The 10,309-nt window shown below is 36.5% G+C and overlaps 1 long non-coding RNA gene across 1 annotated transcript; it reads right to left on the reverse strand.

Annotated features, from left to right (window-relative positions):
- Window positions 1-7,630: 7,630 nt before the first annotated feature.
- LOC122826359 lies at window positions 7,631-9,402 on the reverse strand. The gene is made up of 3 exons (XR_006369772.1): window positions 9,365-9,402; window positions 8,224-8,383; window positions 7,631-8,104 (listed from the first exon to the last, which is right to left on the reverse strand). It is a non-coding gene; the product is annotated as an uncharacterized LOC122826359 (long non-coding RNA).
- Between the last annotated feature and the right edge of the window lie 907 nt (window positions 9,403-10,309).

Genomic DNA, 10,309 nt, shown 5'->3' on the forward strand with positions numbered 1-10,309 from the left:
TTTCTTTTCCGTCTCGCGTGGCAACACTTGTCAACGAACCCTAAGCTAAAACCTACATCTAAAAAAATAAAAAATCTAATCTAACCAACTGGTTCGTTCTTACAAACGTCAGCCTGCAAGACAGACATAAAAAGATTAGTGACCAAATGATCGCAGAGGGCCTACATTCAAAGACTTCGCATCAGCCGATCAGTGACGTCAATCTGTGACGTGTGATCCAAGTATGAATTCGCCATGAGACGATCACGTGACCAGCTGAGCCAATCAGGCGAAGGTGACCGGTCCGACAGTTACATTCAGTATTTGAATACAGACCCTTTTACTTTTTCATCCTGCTGTGTAAAGCTTATTAAAGTGAAACATCTCATATAAAATAAGACTTTACAACTAATCCAGCAGGCTCAAATTAACCATGTCAGATTTGATTTCAACACTTTTAAAGTGTCTATAGGGACCCACATCAGAAAGTGTTAATTTAACTCTTCATGGAGAGTTGCTACCTTGACTTTAAGTGTTAAATACCAAATCTGTCTGGATTTAGACATTTAACACATAGTAACACCAAGTCGGTGTTAGATTATAAATATCAATTCTACCATAATATTTTTTTTAACTTCTTAAGAGGTTTTTTGTAATTAACACTAAACAAGTGTACATTTTCACTATTTGAGTTTTAAAACGTCTTTGGAAAATAAACATTTAATAATGATTTTCTGAGATGCATTTATTTCAAAACATGCACCATAATTAGAAAACATTTTTAAACGTAAGACTTTACAGCTAATCCAGCAGGCTCAAATTAATCATGTCATATTTGATTTCAACACTTTTAAAGTGTCTATATGGGCAAGTGTTAATTTAACTCTCTTTGTCTTGCAGGTAACGCTTGCAAACACAAAACCCATTAAAGATCGGTTATCCTTTCTTAAATGGGAAAGCGTTGCTACTGCAGAGTACAATGAACATTTTTAGTGTCAGGTCTTTATTTAATGGCCCGTTTGTTAAACGATAATAGGGTTGTGTGCCATGTGATTATGGTCACATGACATGTGGGAGGGGGACACACACACGGGGTGGGAAATAAGTTTCCATACACAAGAGAATGAAAAATTTATATATTTTTTAACCCTAGAAGTTACTGTTATAGTTCCGTCAAGCCGAAGGGCAATAAACAACAACCAGCATGAATTTAATTAACAATATTTATTGTTACACACATAACTGCACCTGCCGTTAACTTTATCCGTTCGTTGTCAACCAGATTTACAACCACTTCAGGCGGACAAACCCGCATAAACCACTACAACGTAACTTATGATGCACTCGATTCACTGCAAACATGATCACATGCAATCCAGACTGGAGATCACGCCAAACAGGATCGGGTCTCAACTATTTAAGATTGACAGCGACATAAGATAGAAATATTCAGGGAAGTGACTCAAAAACAAACAGAGGACAAAACAAACAAAATAAATGAAAAGTTGTTAGCCCGCACTCAAAAGCACCAAGAGGCGACAAACAATCCTAACTGGGCGGACTAACAGATAGAAAACCAAACTCTAAATGGACAACAGTGCTAAAACCGTAAAAACAAAACCACAACAATTACTAATTGCTTACTAAATAATTTTAATCAAATCAATCTAAAACACTGCACACACGCATCGCATAAACCAGCACTCCGAGCTCAAACTTGGTGTAGCAGATCTGGTGCAACCTTACCAAATAAAAATATAACAAACATACAATTCATTCTGAATTAAAAGAGACAAATGTATAAACCTACCTACGGCCTCGAACAACCACACGCCCAGGTAACGCTACCACCGGAACACCATTAACAATGCAGCACTGTATAAAAACACCACAACAGCACAATTTACTTAACAGAATCACTTTGAAACAGTTTTCCTCCAACCTACCACAGCCAACAAACAGCGTGGGCTCAACACACACCTGGTCTCACACACAGGAAATTAACACTTGGCCATCACCCTTCCAGCTTGTGGAAGCTCTGGCTGTGGAGAGTGCGACACCTAGTGGTCCCACCTGTTACAATACGTTAGACAAAAGAGCAAACAATTGAAATTATACTGATGGCTGAAAAGGGAAGTTGTCGCATTTAATGGCTTGTGTATTAAATGATATGGGTCACCTGCCCCTAATTGGTTCAGCAGGTTATTGGTTTTACTCACTTGTCATGTGACAAAGGTTTAATGGTCACATGACATGTGATATTGGTCGATGATACAGACATGTAAAAATAGACAAATATATTGACAGTATGTTTTTTAGTCTTTGAATGTAGATCCTCTGTATTTTTTTTGTTGACTTTTTCTTTTCTTTGTCTCTTCAATATTTGTAAAAACATAAACCTAATTATTCTACTAGTTTAAATAATTTATAACTATATAACAAAAAAATGTATGTATAAAAACACTTGGTAACAGGGTCTTTATATAAAATATATATATTATACTTATACAATGTACAATAACAATTCCATGTATAATGGATAAGGTAATTATTAAATAATAATTTGAGATGCTTCTCGTGAAGTTCGACAAAATGAAAATGTCTACATTCAAATTCTCTTTGTAATAAGAACTGTGCAGTCGCCTGCACCTGATTGGCTCAGCTGGTCATTGGTAACGTGACCCTTCTGTGGCGCACTGAAGGCCCGAATCACACGTCACAGATTGACGTCAATGACCAACTGTACCAGAGTCTTTGAATGTAGGCCCTCTGCCATCATTTAGTCACTAATCATTTTTTCATGATACTAATTATTTTTCTCTCGTCTTCTTTCTTTTGCAGGTACCCTCCACAATCCCCTATCAAATATATGATCCTTTCTCTCTTTAACATAGAGAGGTTGAATATAAACATCTATATATCTATAGATATAGATCTATATCTATATCTATATCTAGATATGTAGATATCTAGATATAGATATAGATATAGATCTATATATCTATAGATAAATCTAGATATATATCTATATCTATATAGATATATGAAAATTCAAAATGAAAATGTTTACATTCAAATTCTCTTTGTAATAAGAACTGTGCGGTCGCCTGCACCTGATTGGCTCAGCTGGTTATTGGTCACGTGACCCTCCTGTGGCGCACTGAAGGCCCGAATCACACGTCACAGATTGACGTCAACGACCAACTGTACCAGAGTCCTTGAATGTAGGCCCTCTGCCATCATTTAGTCACTAATCATTTTCTTTCGCAGGTTTCGTGGACAATCCCCAACAAATGATCCATTGTCTCTTTAAGAGAGATAAGTTAAAGATATATAAACTCTCTACATTCATAGAGAGAGATAGTTTATATGTCCTTTATATTTACATAGATACATAGATATACATATAGAGAAAGATTGAAGATATTGAAGGGTTATATATCTATCTATCTTTAGATATATAGATATCTAAAGATAGATAGATAGATAGATAGATAGAAACTTAAAAAGTTTCTTTCTATCTATCTATATATATATATCTATAGATATATATATTCAACCTCTCTCTGTTAAAGAGAGAAAGGATCATTTATATTTGATAGGGGATTGTGGAGGGTACCTGCAAAAGAAAGAAGACGAGAGAAAAATAATTAGTACCATGTAAAAATGATCAGTGATTAAATAATCGCAGAGGGCCTACATTCAAAGACTCTGGTACAGTTGGTCATTGACGTCAATCTGTGACGTATGATTCGGGCTTTGAATACGCCTCAGGAGAGTCACGTGGTATGGCTGGCCGATTTATTATAAATTCGATTTGACCGCGCTTACGTTCCAGATAATTACATTTAACACATAGTAACACCATGTCGGTGTTAGATTATAAATATCAATTCTACCATAGTATTTTTTTTAACTTCTTAAGAGTTTTTTTTTGTAATTAACACTAAACAAGTGTACATTTTCACTATTTTAGAGTTTTAAAAAGTCTTTGGAAAATAAACATTTAATAATGATTTTCTGAGATGCATTTATTTCAAAACATGCACCATAATTAGAAAACATTTTCAACGTATTACAGCTAATCCAGCAGGCTCAAATTAATCATGTCATATTTAATTTCAACACTTAAAGTGTCTATATGGGCAAGTGTTAATTTAACTCTCTGTCTTGCAGGTAACGCTTGCAAACACAAAGCCCATTAAAGATCGGTTATCCTTTCTTAAATGGACAAGCGTTGCTGCTGCAGAGTACAATGAACATTTGCAGTGCTAGGCCCTTTTTTAAAGACAAAGTCTTTAACAAAAGCAGTCGCATGGTTGCACATAACTTTAACAGAAAACATGGAACGAGCGTCACACACGATACTGTGTGAATACACGTATTAATATGTGTATTCAAAACAATGCTAATCATATAGAGCACCTTATATAAATAAGAACGGTTTTCCTATATAAAATATTTCTTTTTTCCTATATAAACTCTCTACCTTTATAGAGAGAGAATTTATATAGATACATAGACATTTAGACATAGATATTCAAATCTACATAAGGAGCAGTGCAACTTGTATTTTTAAGAATTTGTCTTTTAACAAAATGTTTTTTTAAAGACAAAGTCTTTAAAAAAAATGCTTTTTTAAAAGACAAAGTCTTTAAAAAAAGCCCCGGACTAATACTTTTCTTTTCCGTCTCGCGTGGCAACACTTGTCAACGAACCCTAAGCTAAAACCTACATCTAAAAAAAATAAAAAATCTAAACTAACCTACCTAACTGGATCGTTCTTACAAACGTCAGCCTGCAAGACAGACATAAAAAGATTAGTGACCAAATGATCGCAGAGGGCCTACATTCAAAGACTCCGCATCAGCCGATCAGTGACGTCAATCTGTGACGTGTGATCCAAGTTTGAATTCGCCATGAGACGATCACGTGACCAGCTGAGCCAATCAGGCGAAGGTGACCGGTCCGACAGTTACATTCAGTATTTGAATACAGACCCTTTTACTTTTTCATCCTGCTGTAAAGCTTATTAAAGTGAAACATCTCAAATAAAATAGGACTTTAAACTAATCCAGCAGGCTCAAATTAACCATGTCAGATTTGATTTCAACACTTTTAAAGTGTCTATAGGGACCCACATCAGAAAGTGTTAATTTAACTCTTCCTGGAGAGTTGCTACCTTGACTTTAAGTGTTAAATACCAAATCTGTCTGGATTTAGACATTTAACACATAGTAACACCAAGTCGGTGTTAGATTATAAATATCAATTCTACCATAGTATTTTTTTTTAACTTCTTAGGTTTTTTGTAATTAACACTAAACAAGTGTACATTTTCACTATTTGAGTTTTAAAAAGTCTTTGGAAAATAAACATTTAATAATGATTTTCTGAGATGCATTTATTTCAAAACATGCACCATAATTAGAAAACATTTTTTCAACGTAAGACTTTACAGCTAATCCAGCAGGCTCAAATTAATCATGTCATATTTGATTTCAACACTTTTAAAGTGTCTATATGGGCAAGTGTTAATTTAACTCTCTTTGTCTTGCAGGTAACGCTTGCAAACACAAAACCCATTAAAGATCGGTTATCCTTTCTTAAATGGGAAAGCGTTGCTACTGCAGAGTACAATGAACATTTTTAGTGCCAGGTCTTTATTTAAAGGCCCGTTTGCTAAATGATAATAGGGTTGTGTGTCATGTGATTATGGTCACATGACATGTGGGAGGGGGACACACACACGGGGTGGGAAATAAGTTTCCATACACAAGAGAATGAAAAATCTATATATTTTTTAACCCAAGAAGTTACTGTTATAGTTCCGTCAAGCCGAAGGGCAATAAACAACAACCAGCATGAAGTTAATTAACAATATTTATTGTTACACACATAACTGCACCTGCCGTTAACTTTATCCGTTCGTTGTCAACCAGATTTACAACCACTTCAGGCGGACAAACCCGCATAAACCACTACAACGTAACTTAAGATGCACTCGATTCACTGCAAACATGATCACATGCAATCCAGACTGGAGATCACGCCAAACAGGATCGGGTCTCAACTATTTAAGATTGACAGCGACATAAGATAGAAATATTCAGGGAAGTGACTCAAAAACAAACAGAGGACAAAACAAACAAAATAAATGTAAAGCTGTTAGCCCGCACTCAAAAGCACCAAGAGGCGACAAACAATCCTAGCTGGGCGGACTAACAGATAGAAAACCAAACTCTAAATGGACAACAGTGCTAAAACCGTAAAAACAAAACCACAACAATTACTAAGTGCACTAAGTATTATTTTATTTGAGATGCTACTCGTGAAGCTGCGACAGACTGGCGACCTGTCCAGGGTGAACCCCGCCTCTCGCCCGAAACGTTAGCTGGGGATAGGCAAGGGTGTATAGAAAATGGATGGATGGATGGCTTCTCGTGAAGTTCGACAAAATGAAAATGTTTACATTCAAATTCTCTTTGTAATAAGAACTGTGCGGTCGCCTGCACCTGATTGGCTCAGCCGGTCATTGGTAACGTGACGCTCCTGTGGCGCACTGAAGGCCCGAATCACACGTCACAGATTGACGTCAACGACCAACTGTACCAGAGTCCTTGAATGTAGGCCCTCTGCCATCATTTAGTCACTAATCATTTTCTTTCGCAGGTTTCGTGGACAATCCCCAACAAATGATCCATTGTCTCTTTAAGAGAGATAAGTTAAAGATATATAAACTCTCTACATTCATAGAGAGAGAGTTTATATGTCCTTTATATTTATATAGATACATAGATATACATATAGAGAAAGATTGAAGATATTGAAGGGTTATATATATATCTATCTTTAGATATATAAATATCTAAAGATAGATAGATAGATAGATAGAAACATAAAATGTTTCTTTCTAACTATATATATCTATCTATAGATATATATATTCAACCTCTCTCTGTTAAAGAGAGAAAGGATCATTTATATTTGATAGGGGATTGTGGAGGGTACCTGCAAAAGAAAGAAGACGAGAGAAAAATAATTAGTACCATGTAAAAATGATCAGTGACTACATAATCGCAGAGGGCCTACATTCAAAGACTTCGCATCAGCCGATCAGTGACGTCAATCTGTGACGTGTGATCCGAGTATGAATTCGCCATGAGACGATCACGTGACCAGCTGAGCCAATCAGGCGAAGGCGACCGTCTGACAGTTACATATTTGAATACAGACCCTTTTACTTTTTCATCCTGCTGTGTAAAGCTTATTAAAGTGAAACATTTCAAATAAAATAGGACTTTAAACTAATCCAGCAGGCTCAAATTAACCATGTCAGATTTGATTTCAACACTTTTAAAGTGTTGAAAGTTTTAATTTAACTCTTCTTGGAGAGTTGCTACCTTAACTTTAAGTGTTAAATACCAAATCTGCGTGGAGTTAGACATTTAACACAGAGTAGCACCAAGTCGGTGTTAGATCTTAAATATCAATTCTCCCATAGTATGTTTTTAACTTCATAAGAGTTTGTTTTTTTGTAATTAATACTAAACAGGTGTACATTTTTATTGTTTTGAACTTTAAAAAAGTCTTTGGAAAATAAACATTTAATAAAGAGGCAATGATTTTCAGAGATGCATTTATTTCAAAACATGCGCCATATAAGAAAACATTTTTTCAACGTGGAAAAACTTACACTTTCATGTTTCACATGTCACTTTCATTCAAAGATAGCTAATCAAAAGATTGGACATACATAAGCTGCGCAATACAAACAACAGTATGCTTAACACATTTTTCTTCAATACAACATGTATTGAATTGTTCAAAGTACAAGGCGGCGAAAGTATTGCATGCAGTTCATGTAATAAAATGTAGTAAATTTTTGTTTAACACAGGTAGATTCCTGGATATTACAGTACAGAATAGGCCAACCTAGTATTCAGTGCCATCATTTTTTACAAAGTTTATGTTTCTGCTGAATGACTAATAAGAGACAGGGCCTGTCTGCACTCCCCCAAAGAGCTGTCCACTCACTGTCCGTGAAGTTTGTCCGGGGACATCAACATGCTCCTCATGCGTTGGACAAGCTTGAGTCTCCAAGTAAGATAGCCAGTGTCGGTCTCTGGACCATAGACAAAAAAACATAGCAATGAAAAATGGAACAAAGGAATACATTTTATACAACTGTAACAACATGCCTCAATTACAGAGATGTGGAGTTTCAGCGATATTAACACTTACACAGCCATGTTTGGACCTTGAATCTTGGTAGAAGCTACGGAGGAGTGAGGGAGGGTGAGAGACTGATGCTGACGACTGGCGATTCATCCTCAAGCAGGGGCGCAACTACATACTTTCTGAGGTGTATGCGAACATGTCATTGGCGCCCCCGGGCCCACCCCTTCAACATAAAGCGTAAAACTCATTTTTAATTAAAGTATCAATAATAATAAATTTACATAGATGTGAATAAATTGCTGCCTATGGGGCAATTAAAAACAATGAATGAAACAAAAACAGGGCAATACTGTATTTCATAATTTAATATATAAGTGAGCCAAAGAGCCACTTCTGTTAACCTGTGTCCACCTAAGGGCTCCAGGTCTGAGGCTTTTTTGTTAGTATGTTTATCCAAACTGGCAACCCACATTAATAAAATGGTGAAATAATATTGACCACAATACACTGTATTTATGAAAGATATCAACGTTTTTCCAACACAATCCTAACAAACGTTTTTAAAAAATAAACGGTTTCTCTTCACAATATTTATTATACTCTATTCTATTTGTATGATTTGTTCTTTAAATTGCCATTTATATTATTTTTTCTGTCTCATGAAATGACAGAGGGATGAAGAGACTGATGTCTGGTTCTTTAGGTTTGGACGGTTCTGCGGTGTTCCTCTCCTGACCCATTCTGTCTGATATCAAACAACCCACTGTGCGCCATTTTTTATTGCCCCTTTTAAACGTCACTGTGATTGTTTAGCCTGGAATGTGTCATCGCACTACCGTCTGTATTTTTGCCGGAGGCTTTGCTTCTAAGAACGGGTGGACTTTTTAAAAAGACGCCGGTTGATAACAGCTCACCGCGGCTGCGTAGTGTCCGTCTCTAAGCAACCGTGACAACGGCGGCAGTCGTGGGGGTAGAGGGGGGCTATTAAGTTCCCGCAACGACAATTTGTATGACCTTAATGTTAACCCGTGTTTTATTTTGGTCATTATTATTACACCTATTGTTGAAAGTGTGTGATAGGTGTGTCTATCAGACTTTTATAGGAATACGAAATAAACCGCGGGACAACCACCTGTCATTTTAGGCTAGCTTAAGCTAACCTGAATATTTACATCTCTCTTGTTGATACACTGACATTACTTACCTATCGTCTTTCAACCACTTTGAAAAGGTTTTCTTCGTCTCTCCAACATTTTCCTCCCTCCTATTCCGTTTTTTGTTTTGTGCCCCGGAGTTTTTTCTGCATTAAACGCCTCAGTGCGTTCTCGAAGGGACGCTGCTCAAGCTACCTGTATGGGAGAGGACAGCGGCTGGTAGGAAGGGAGGGGCGCCTAATCAGTGCTGTTCCTCCGTTATTGATCATTTCAAACATAAAATGCTGATAAGAAAAAAAACAAATCCCCACATCGTTTTTGCGCCCCCTCTAATGCAGCGCCCCTATGCGTTGCATACACTGCATACCCACCTTTTTTTCGCCACTGGCACCAGTGACTATTAAAGCGGATTTTTAAAGCTTAGTCACATGACAGATTTACGTCAGTTTAACAAAAACCTCAAACGAGACATTTTATAGTAGAGGCCAAACGACGCATACAATACTATGACGTTGAAAAAAAAAAAAAGCTAAATGACGCATACAGTAGGAAAGAACATCAAAAATGAGGCCAAATATTTGGAGGTATGTTGTCGAAAATTAGCTCAAACGACGCAAATTAACGTCAGAAATACCTCAAATTCCTTGTTGGTGAAATGTGTCACACAAATAAAGTTATTTTAACCAATGTCAAAAATCAGCTTACAAGAGACGTATCGCATAAAGTCGAAAGTGAGCTAAAATGATTCTAGCATCATGTCCATGACAGTGGACATGGTGCTAGAATGTGACGCCAAAAATAAGATGAAGAGATGCTGAAAATGAAATATTGCCTCTAGTAAAAAAGACGACAGCGCGACCTCTACTAAAACTGGACATCTCAACACCAGTTTAAACACCAAACAATTAAATACATAATGCCTAAGACTGAATAAGATACGTGCTGCCTGCATTTGCATAAAAAGCAACATTTTATAAACTGCACATTTTTTCTGA

Source organism: Gambusia affinis, linkage group LG23 (genome assembly GCF_019740435.1).
Source record: "Gambusia affinis linkage group LG23, SWU_Gaff_1.0, whole genome shotgun sequence".
Lineage (NCBI taxonomy): Eukaryota > Metazoa > Chordata > Actinopteri > Cyprinodontiformes > Poeciliidae > Gambusia > Gambusia affinis.